Genomic DNA, 12086 nt, shown 5'->3' with positions numbered 1-12086 from the left:
TTAAAAATAGAGAGGCATGCAGACCTATAGGAATTCAAGGCCAGCTTGATCTACATAACAAGATCCAGTAAGCCAGAGCAACATAGTGAGACCCTGTCTCAAATAAATAAATAAATAGGGACCAGAGAGCAGCCAGCTCAGTGGTTAAGAGTACTTGTTAATCTTCAAAGGACCTGGGTTCAAGACCTAGCACCCACATGGTGGGTCACATCTGCAGGTATCAACCATACGTGTGACACACACATATATACATACAAGCAAAATTTTCACACATAAAATAAAATGAGTAAATCAAATGACTTCCACCAGAAATTGGGAAGCAGGGGCAGGTGGATCTCTGCGAGTTTAAAGTCAGCTTCATTTACATGGTGAGTTCCTGGACAGTCAGAGCTGTGCAGAGACTATCTCAAAACAAAACAATAACCAACAGACCTGGAGAAATGGCTCGGCTGAGATAACTTCCTGCTTTTTCAGAAGACCTGAGTTCCACTCCCAGAACTCAGATCTAAAACCAGCCTGCAACTCCAGTTCCAGAGGATCTGACCCTCTTTTGGCCTCCTCAGGCACCGGTACATACATAGACACACACACATAAATACAATAAATCTATAAAGTATATACACACGTATAAGATAAATAAAATTCCAAGTGGATATGCTTTAATGTAACATGTTCATTTCATAAACAGAGAATGATGAAGCCAATATCTAGTTACAAGCCTGACTAGTTACAAACCTGACTCTGCCACTTGAGGTAACCTGTGCCTCAGTTTCTCTTATGAGCAAGGGAAATAGTAATCACTTGTTCCTCAGACTTAGGGGAAGGTATTTACTCCAAAAACACTGTGTTAGAAATGGGGAAGTGCCTTAAATAAAAACTATTGTTATTATTATTATCATTATTGTTATTATTACTTATTTGCCTCTAACATTTTGGTTTATATTATTAGCTTACAGCCCAGGAAGCTGCAGGCAGAAAGCTCTGCCCCTCTCCTGCCTTTCACAGAGGCGTTTGTTTTGCCTGGGAGTGTAAGGCAGACCAGGGAGACCCTTTAGAACTACTCTTGACATTTCAACGTGGCACGACCTGGTGCTGGTTTTGGCAACAGTGAGACATCATGTCATTCTTAGACATCTGTGCCGAGGTCCCTAGCCAGCCAGCAAAAGGCACATGATGAAGTGAAAAGTGTCCAAGACTGGGAGTCAGGAGGCATTATTTGTCTTTTTCCCCCCCTTGGTACGGGTAGGAGGGTATAGGATGGAGAGGGTCAGGAGGCTGGGAGGGGGTGTGAGGGGTGGTATTTTCAGCACACCAAATATAACATCTCTGTCTACTAAACATATACTCTGTGCTGTCTATACCAAACCAAGACCCGTGCAATTGCTGTAACAAAGGACAATCTTGTTGTTAAGGGGCTCAGATGGAGTCTGAGGTAGACACACAGAAAGGGCAATGGGTCTTCTGGTGGCCCCATGCTGCAGGAGGGAGCAGAGCTGTCTCGGATGAGTCAACTCCAGGTCAGACAGACTCAGAAGACAATATGGACAGAGTACAGCCTGTTCAGAAGCGGTGCAGAAAGCCTGGTGTGGCTCAGGAACTGCAGGTTATTACAGAGAACACCACAGTGGAACGTGGGACGTGTGTGTGTGTGTGTGTGTGTGTGTGTGTGTGTGTGTGTTTGTGTGTGTGTGTGATGTTGAGGGTGGGTGACTATATCATTTACAGATTCCCTCTGTCCTTGATAACCTCATCAGTAAAGTCCTTTTTTTTCTCTCTAAATGTTTACTACAGCAGAACAATCTGCTGTTCACACACACACAGAGAGTGGGGGAGAGAGAGAGAGAGAGAGAGAGAGAGAGAGAGAGAGAGAGAGAGAGAGAGAGAGAGAGAGAGAGAGAGAGAGAGAGAGAGAGAGAGAGAGTTGCAAATCCTAAGAATGCAGAAGGCGGGGCTGGGGTCTTCTCATAGTCTGGGAGGTGGAGTTCTCAGGTTTCTGGTTGCATCAGAATCAGATATGGCTTTTGGGTTGGTTTTGCTGCTGAAGGTGGAACCCAGGGCCTCGCACAGGAGAGACAAGTTCCCTACAACAAGCGCACCTCCAACTTTTTTTGTACTTGAGACAAGAACTCTCCATTTTCCAGGCAAGCCTTGAATTTGTGACCCTCCTGCCTTGACTTCCTGAATAGCTAGAATTACAGACCTGCACCAGCAGGAGCCCGCGTGAGGGCTTACAAACAAAGAACAGTTTGCTGTTTCTTACTCCTCACCCCAGCCTAAGTCAGTCGGGTTGAAGTGAGTCCCCAGATTTGCATTTTTAACAAGTTCCAGCTGCTGCTGCTGCCGCCACTACCCTGGGACCTCCCTCACAGCACAAGTGGCCCTGAAGAACAAAGACAAGCTTTGTGGACTCTGGTCACAGAGGTCAGAGACCCCACACAGAGCAGAGCCCAAGAACCTGGTAGAATCTGTTCCCCAGGACCCCATGTATATTATGGGGTGGACCAGGAGGAGGAGCTACCTATAAATCACCAGCAACATAGTTTCCACCCCAACGCTAGTTCAGCTTTGTTTGAATTTGTTCGCCTGGAGTAGATTTTCACTGGAGTTGGCTGGTCAAAGTCCAGCCTTAGAAACTAACTGCCCACCCTGTGAGTCGCGCTCTCCTCCCCCAGCGCACGAACACAAATAGTCTGAGCTCACTGGGGCTGCCAGGCTCGCATCGACCAGCAATTATTTCTCGTAAATTGCTTTCCGGGTTATGTTCAGAACATGTTCCTGTGACTCCCTGAGAACAAACACTCAGAGGGCGCAGGGTGGGGGTGGCTAGCTGGGGAGTGGGCTGCTTCTGAAGGGGACCTTAATCTGCATCTTCAGCCAAACTTTCGAGATCTTTGAATAATGGAACTTAGAAATACTAGAATCCTGCCAAATGGTAGTCTATCCCCCTTTACAAACATCCTTTTGTCTGTCTTTGAGAAGCTGGTCACAAGGCTGGAGAGATGGCTCATGTATTAAGAACATTGGCTGCTCTTCCAAAGGACACAGGTTCTATTCCCAGTACCTACATGGTGGCTCACAGCCGTCCATAACCCCAGTCCCAGGGCTTCTTCCAGCACCGCATGCACACGTGATACACAGATATGCACGAGGGGAAAGCAAGCACACGTACATCATAAATCTTTTGAAAAAGCAGCAACAGCAGCTTCTGCATGTAGGTGTGCTGTAGGCATGTGGTAGATGCACTATCAGCGTCTGTAGGAGATACTAACCTGGTCAGGGACTTCGGGAAGGAAATGCTGTGTGAATCAAGGCCTGAACGCACTGACTCTGTGGTGCACGCTGACCTGTGTTCAAGGCAAGGGACACAGGAAGAATCACAGATGAGGAGTGGGTGACAAGGTGAGTAATGACAAGAAAGAAGGCCTTACCAAAGCCTTCCTCTGCCCCAGTAAGCAGTTGGAAGTGTAACTTGACAGCAATATATGGGAGGACTTGTTCTCCCTGCAAGGCTCTCCACTTTGGGGAAACCTATTGAGTTCCTGCCCTGGGGACCAGAATAGCTCGTTTGTAGGACCATGGTGACTTATGTGCACACAGATGACCCAGACACCACACAGCTCCTCATCTCAGAAGAGGTCATTATTCTCTACTCTGTGCTCTGAGGCAGCTGAAGCCAAGCTGTAAACAAGTGTTCAGGAGAGCCACAGGGACGAGGCATGTGGAGCACTCCCTGTGCTCTGACTGGTTCTTGCCCACCTTGCCACACCTCACAGACCACCCTAGTGGATACTCTACATGGGGTGTTGCCTGACCTCTTGCTGTGAGCCTACCCCGGAATGGATCCTATCAATAGGGACTCACTAAAATGAAGAGTAAGCTTGGCCTGAGAACCCTAAAAGAAGTCAAGTTGTCAATAAATGTAGGGTGTGGGGCAAGTGTTGGGATTCTGTAAACCCCACCCCTCAATTACCTGGCAGTAGCCAGGTATGCTCCGCCCCAGTGACCTGACACTATAAAAGGGGCTGCTTGACCCCTCTCTCTCTTGTCTCTCTTGGCCTCTTGCAGTCTTGCTCTCCCACCCCTACCCCTCCTCTTTCCCTACCCTTCCCCCCTCTCCCTCCATGTGCTCATGGCTGGCTTCTACTCCTCTCTCCTCTCTCTCTCTCCCCCTCTCTCTCTCTCTCTCTCTCTCTATCTGCCTCTACCACCCTCTTAACTCTCCCATGACCTGAATAAACTCTATTCTGTACTATACCGTTGTGTGGCTGGTCCCTCAGGGGGAAGGGGTTCCCAACATGGGCCCCTTAGAGGCATCTTCCTTGCCCCCCACTCTCTTCATCCTTCCCCTAACGTTGGTGCTGAAACCTGGGACGTCATCTTTTCCTTTCAGTAAGGACCTTTAGAGCGCAGATTCTAACATCAGAAAAAAAAGAAATAATCTGGAATCCTTTGTGGAGGAAATCTAGTTGAATTTGACAGTGTTTGATAGTCTCAAACAAAGCAAAGTGTCTTTGTTTCTTTGTGAGACAGGGTGTAAGTAAACCAGGCTGGCCTCAAAATGAACATCTTCCTGTTTCTGTCCCCCAAGTGTTGGGATTACAGATTTGAACCACCACATCTGGCTTTGACTTCATATTCTAAAGAGGTAACCGAATAGAATGGAGATGGCTCAGCAGTTAAGAGCACTGGCTGCTCTTCCAGAGGATACAGGTTTAGCTCCCAGCACCAACATGGTGGATTACAACCATCTGTAAATTAAGTTCCAGGGAATCTGACCCCCTTCACAGGAATTAGATACACAAGAAGGGTACATAAATAAAAAAATTTAAGACTTAAAACAAAGATGGGACATACCTAGCCCCACCACCATAACAACAACCAGTACACATTCAAATCTTTTGCTCTGAGTTCTGAGAACAAAGAAATTAAATCATCTTCATTCCTGTCCTTGATAGACCTCTCAACCTATCGGGAAGGACTGTAAAGAAAAAGCCGGTGACATTATGTAGTGCGAAGAGAGGAAGAACGGTATTTCTTCCTTCTCAAGTTCAGGGCAAGATCAGCGCGTGGTGAGGTGAGGGCTCCATTTTCAAGTGTCTTTCTCTTCGGAAAAGGAGCTCCCTTTGTGCAACCATCTTCCCCGCCTCACTCCGGGCTCCTTCACCCCACCTCTCTCCCGGTGCGTTTCCATGGAGACCGCAAGCCCCTCGAAGCTTCCTGTGTTTCCGCACCCCTCCCCCCACGCCATCTCTCTTAGTTCCAGATTCCCTCTAGGGTTGATAATATCCAGAACTTTCCCCAGGCAGGAATTATTATTCGCATACGATATCAGTGAAAGCTGAGACCCAGACGTTAAGCGATTTGCTCCTGGCTCCGCCTGACGCCAGTCTGAAGCTCGGACACCCTCTGCCATGCACACTCAGCCTTCTGCGAACAGCATGCTGGGCCTCCTCTACACCTAAACTTATCTCTCTCTCCCTCTCTCTCTCCCTCTCTCCCTCCTCTCTCTCTCTCTCTCTCTCTCTCTCTCTCTCTCTCTCTCTCTCTCTCTCTCTCTCTCTCTCTCCCTCCCTCCCTCCCTCCCTCCCTCCCTCCCTCTCTCTCTCTCTTTCCTTCCCTATCTTTGGTAGTTCGATTTTTTTTCTTATAAGAAAACCAGAATGTGTGTTCTGACTAAAACGACAAATGACGGTGAAGCTCACTCCTTACATTAGTGACTTTAAATCTATTCTTGGACTCGCTGTTTCAAGTCCTTTGTGAACTGAAATAGTGCTGGATGATAAAGACCTGCCAAAAAGCCATCTCAGAATGCACCAATCCCGAATAGGCTCAGGCAACAGTGACAATCATATTCTTGAGCCTTGTAATATGCCAGAGTACATTAAGAAAAGCCATTTATGACCGGGCCAAATTTACACAACACAGAGAGAATTTAGATACAAGCTACAGAGTAGCTACAACTATAACTCTAGAGGAGAAGAGCATCAAAACCTTGACATGTGGAAACTAGACTGTCCTACAGGGCTGTTTCCCAATCCCATAAGCCTATGTTTGTCTTCTGCACATTAATCTGAAGGTGTCACACTTATATGGTGACCACACAGATGTGAAAAGACTGTATACATTTTGGGCACTTATGTGTAGTTTATTCTTATTAAATGTACATTAGGGGCTGGAGAGGTAGCTCAGATTTGGAGTGATCACCTGCATGGTGGCTGGCAAATGCCAGTAAATAAATTCAGTTCTAGAGGTTCAGAAGCAGCTTCTGATCTCCTTGGGCTTCTGTATACACTTGGTATACGTACCAACTCACAGGCACACACAGACATGCACATAAAATAATATAGTCTATTGCTCACAAAGGCAATACCAAAGGAGCATGAGTCTGGCCTCTCCCATCCTGAGTCTAACCTCAAAGTCCAGGGGGTATGACTTTCTTACTCTATTCATCTGAGAAGACTACGGCTGGAGGCCAGTACAGGCTGGGCACTAAGGTCAGAAGGATGGTCTCAGGCCACTAGGGAGAGGCAGCTCTATGGCTGTCCACCACCTGGGCTCACCCCAGTCCTCATTCCTGTCCTCGGCTTGTCCCCGAAGCCCAGCCAGCCTCCCTTTGCTATCCATATTCATGGTGCAGAGTCCTTCTATTAATTCTAATTAAGCCGCTTTGTCAATGTTTCTGGAACCAAAACCTTCCTCACTTGGCTTGGGAGCAGAGGATCTTATCTGTTCCCTCCTCACCCCTACCTAAGTCATAAACCCCAGACACCCCAGGCCCGTCTGGTTCCAGCTGCAGAAACATTCCCCTCACTGCAGGTTCTGTCTGGTACGTGGAGTTCTGTCCCCAGGTAGGAGGAGACTGCTGACTCACCCCAGGGGTGAATGCCTCCTGGGGAACTGTAAACAATGTCCATTCAGATACTAGCAAAGGACTGTGTTCAGCTCAGTGAACTAATGTTTACTGGGCTTGCTTTGAGACCCCAACACAATCACATCACATAAAGATCTCGCCCCAGCACAGAGTCCCCTCCTTCAGTTAATCTCCCACACTCTATATTTTATTTTGCCTTAGGGGTCCCCATGCAGCTGGAGCAGAATTGCAAACAGGTGGGGCTATGTGCCTGGAGGAGATTGGCTAGGATCAGGTGATGCTCTAATGACCTGCCCACCTCCCCTTCTAGGAGGAAACACCAAACAGTCATGTCCTGTGTTGGGAATAGCTTCCCAAAACGCTTGAAGAACCATGTTCTGCAACAGCTACTCATGTGTTTTGATGGGACTGATTCACAAAATGAAAATACAGCAACACATGTCCCTGTGAGTTCACATGCATGTGTGGACACCACCAGCTCCAGCCACGCACACAAGGATCCTTGCCCACCGCACTTACACTGTTTCGTTGGATTAGCCCCTCATCTTGGTGTAAGTGTGATGGTTGGTTTTAATCACAAATTGCCACACGTTAGAATCACATGAGTGGGGCCGGAGAGATGGCTCAGTGGCTAAGAGCACTGACTGCTCTTCCAGAGGTTCTGAGTTCAAATCCCAGGGACCACATGGTGGCTCACAACCATCTATAATGAGATCTGAGGCTCTTTCCTGGTGTGTCTGAAGACAGTTACAGTGTACTTGTATATGTTAAATAAATAAAATCTTTTTTAAAAAATCACTTGAGTAGATTTTTTTTAACAGCCTCACCTGAAAACTATCCTGATTGCTCTAATTGTCATGGGAAAACCCACCCCAAACTCGGCATCTTGGATAAAAAGATCGTGGTAAAAGGAAGACCATACACGTTTCCTCGGTTTGTTCCGTTGCTCTTGCGGCAAGGCTGGTTTACCCTGTCACTGCTGCTGATTCATTGGCTGGTGTTAGAACCAGTGTCACCAGGTTTCCAGAGCCAGATTGAGAATGTGGAGGAGCCTAGCCTCCTGGATTGAGCAAGGGCCAGCCTTTCAGGAATGAGAGAGCTGTTGTTTCTGTTTATATAAATGCATATTCATTCAGTTTCCTATCCCCTAGACTCAAGGTTGTTTTGAAAGTTATGATCAAACAGCTCAACTATACAGTGTCCAACAATAATGTATTGTGATAGACAGGATACCTAAGTGGTTACTTGGCTATCCAGCACTTGGGAGGTGGAGGCAGGAGGATCAGGAGTTCCAGGTCATCTTGGTTACACATGGAGTTTGAGGTCAGCCTAGGCTACATGAAGATTTGTCTCAAAAACAGAAACAAGACAAAGGGAAGGAGTCTAAAGACAAAGATGTCTACCGTCAGCCCAGTGTTGGACACTGCCGGTCACTGCTGCATTGTGGGCTCTTGTCCACTGCAGACTCCTGCAATGACCTCTGACTGGCCTCATCCTTCTCCCTAATTCCCACCAGATTCAAACTTGACAAACCCAGGCTCACACAGGGTCAGGAGATAGTCACTGAAAAACAGGGAAAGAAATTTGGATGTGGGATGACTCAAGACCATCTATCCACCCTAGCAGTCAATGGCTTTGATCGTCCATTTTACAGATAAAAAGACTTAGGCCCTAAAAGAGCTATTCACTGACCTCCATCCTCACAGATGTAGAGGAGTCCCATAAGCTACAAAATGGCTAAGAGTTGATTTTCCTCCCCATCAGTAATAGTGATCTATAGGACTGTTAGCTTAGAGACAGTTTTCAAGGACTCCTCCAGATCCCCTGGGACTCTGGGGATGGCTTCTATCCCCTGGCCACCACCACAGATTCCTATGCAGAGCCCCAGTTTCCGAACCTGTCTTCCTCCTCATCACTGTGGTGATTTCTGCTCACTGGAGCCTCACAGAGTCTCTGACTTCAATGCCTGCACAGAGAACATGCTAACCTTACACTCTTGGGGAACCTCCCCGAGTGCTGGCAGGGCATGTGGAACACTTGGGCTGGGGATAGATTCTATTCAACTCAGGACCCTTCAGTTTGGTCAGAAGCAGGGTGTTAGTGAGAGTTATTTGGGGCTGATGAATGATTACCCCAGAAACCTGATCTGAAGCCAAATCTTGGGGCTGGGTAGGATACCTCTGAGTCTGGATCTCAGGGGAGCAGAGAGAGGAGGACTGGCTTCTTGTTCTTTTCTCTGTTTCTTCCTCTGCTCTTCCAGGCAGCCTACTGTCCATGCACGGGAGCTAAAAGATTGGAATGGAGAAGACACATACACAAGCTGTAACAGCTAATGTTGTTGGCCTTAGGATAGCCCCTTCCCCCAGCAATGGCTCCACCCACAGGTGACAGGAACCTAGCGCATCAATTGCCATGGAAACAGCCAAAGCATTCCCAGAAGACATCAGTTCAGAATCCCACCTCCACCAGTCACTACCCCTGCAAAAGACTGAAACCCCTCCTCCTCTTTCTCTTTTTCCTCTTCTCTTCTCTTGACCTTGACCCCTGCCCCATCCCGTTCTATTAAACCTCTCCACGGGTAACCGTGTTTGTTTGGGGTGGTCTGTCCGAGCATTAACAGCAAGTGTGGCCTGTGTCACATCACAGAAGCTTCTGGGAGACCAGAGGAGAATCCCACCTGGTGTGAGGATCACCAAAGCCCCCCATGAGTGTTGGGAACAGGGCAAAAGCACATGGAAGTCTCCAGGTGCCAAGATGCTAACAGTTACAGACTGTCCAGTTCTTTGGGCTGTGTATGTTTGGTCTACTCGAGTCTAATTATCTCCAGGTTTCTTCCCCCAGCTATTCCAATAACTCACAAATTTAAGTCCGTGGCAATCAATTCCAACCAGGAGAGGATAATTGACTCTTAACGTGTGCGGACATTCCCTGATTTTGAGAGAACAGAGTCTTCTGATGGTGCAAAGCGTTCCTTTCTAGCCATTCCTGTCCTCTCGAGTCAGCCCACACCTGCCAGCTCCTGTACCAACATCTGTAGGTCATTTACGCCTCTGATGTTCATCTTAGTCACGTGGCTTTAAAGTGAAGTTCATGGTGACCAGGTGAACAGTTCTGATCTGAGACAGGAGGATTACATTCAAACCTGAGCTCCTGCCCGGGGGACTTCATCTGTGGTGCTATGTGATGAGCTCCTGCTTAGGGACCTCATCTGTGGTGCCAGGCAATGAAGCACAGTTCTCCCCTCCCTCAGGTGACAATGACAAGGGTGATCAGGTGCAAACATAGCCCAGGCCTCTTCCTGCCTTGATGCTCTGCAACTGGGGCATGCACTTTATTCAGTCTGAGGCTCTGAAGGTCTGGACACTAGAATAGACTCTGGAAACAAGAGCCCTGGGGAGGATTCTCCTCAGCTCCAAGGGTTCCATATGTCCCTGCCAGTCTGAGGGAGGTTCCCCAAGAGTGTCAGAAGGTTAGCATGTATTCTGTGTAGGCACTGAAGTCACAGACAGGCACAAAGTCCACCAGGGCCTTGAATTGGCCAGAAACACTTAGGAGCATGGACAGTCGGCAAGTGCCACTAATAAACGAGTCTGACAGGAAGTTGGTGCTGCCTCCTCCCCGTCCTCTTCCTCTTTGGAGTCACATATATCCCAGGCCAGTCTTAACCTCACTATTAGACAGGCGTGACTTTGAACTTGTGATCTCCCTTCCTCCATCACCCAGTGCTGGGATCACACTTGTGCTGCCATGTCATTTTTATTGAATGTTGGGGATTGAACCCAGGGCTCTGCGCATGCTGGGCCAGAGCCTCAGCTGCACCCACGGGCTCATTAAGGAGCCCTTAGAGGCCACTGAGCGAGGGCATGCTAGAGACTCATGCTGAATCCTTGAGCTGTAACCAAGCAAGGAGAGTGCCAGGATAGCTGTTAGGATTTTTAGGGACTTAGTCACATTCCAGAACATGCTAACATTCTGACACCACAGGGCTGCCTGTGCCTCACTTTGCCAGTCCACTTAAGGGACCTTCTGCCCCACCCCCATTCCATACCATCAGTCAGCACTACACTAAAACATCTCCTCCTTACAAACATTTATTCTTCTCTTCATTCTTTAGATCAATAGCTTTAGTATTTTGGGGAATATAAACCTCCCTGAAGAAAACATTAAAATAGATAAAATGCATGGTTCCTTCTCCCTGGGGAGAACTTTACATGTGAATCTTGTATATCATTCCATATACTCAATGAGGATTCTTGGCAAGAGTCCTTAGATACTAAGAGCTATTTAATTTTACCGTCTTGATCCAGAGGACATTTAAGATAAATCCAGATCGACAGGTTTAAGACTGGTCAAGGGGGGACTGGATAAAAACAAGGCACGCAGTGGAGCCTGAGCGGAGACGGGCACAGACACTGTGCCCTGTACTCAAGTCTGTCACAGATTTAGCTCTGAAGACGCTAGCAACCAAGGTAAGAAGGGAAACACGTCACTTACACAGGTCACAGTGTCCATGAGATAAAAACAAACCACTTATTCCTCAGAAGAGGCACAGCCAGTCTCAGCGTGGTAGACAGATGAGATTCCTTCCTGAAAGGCTCTTGAATGACCAAGGACGGGTCTCAGCAGAGCCTCCCACAGGCGAACAACCAGAGTCTCCTTTTGTCTGGAATTCTCGGTTTTAGTGGCGTCTGAGGCAAAGTCTGGTCTCATTTCTTTCCTAAATGTAGCCTTATACTTATTTACTCTATGTGCATTGGTGTTTTATCTGCATGTCTGTCTGTGTGAGGGTGTTAGATTTCTTGGAACTAGAGTTACAGGTAATTTTGAGCTGCCATGTGGGTGCTGGGAATGGCATGTACCCCAGCCCTCCAGAAGAGTGGTCAGTGCTCTTAACTGCTGAGCCATCGCTCCAGCCCTGACCGGTCTAATTTTGAGTTACAGTTCAGCTAACATATAGGTCAATGAAACAGCTTATCAGGCACTTGCTACCAAGCCTGATGACCCGAGTTACATCTCCGGAACCCACATAGTGAAAGGAGAGAACTGAGTCCCATAAATTGTCCCTTGACCTCCAGGAACATGTCAAATGTAGCAGTAAATGGTTTTTTGTTTGTTTTGCTTTATGCGAATTGTAGTTAGTTCTGTCTGTCTGTATGAGGGTGTTGAATCCCCTGGAACTGGAGTTACAGACAGTTGTGAGCTGCCACATGGTTGC

The sequence above is a fragment of the Micromys minutus genome (assembly GCF_963924665.1).
Source record: "Micromys minutus genome assembly, chromosome: 9".
Taxonomy (NCBI): Eukaryota; Metazoa; Chordata; class Mammalia; order Rodentia; family Muridae; genus Micromys; species Micromys minutus.
The sequence above is the reverse complement of the archived record's forward strand: the minus strand, read 5'-3'. Positions refer to the sequence as shown.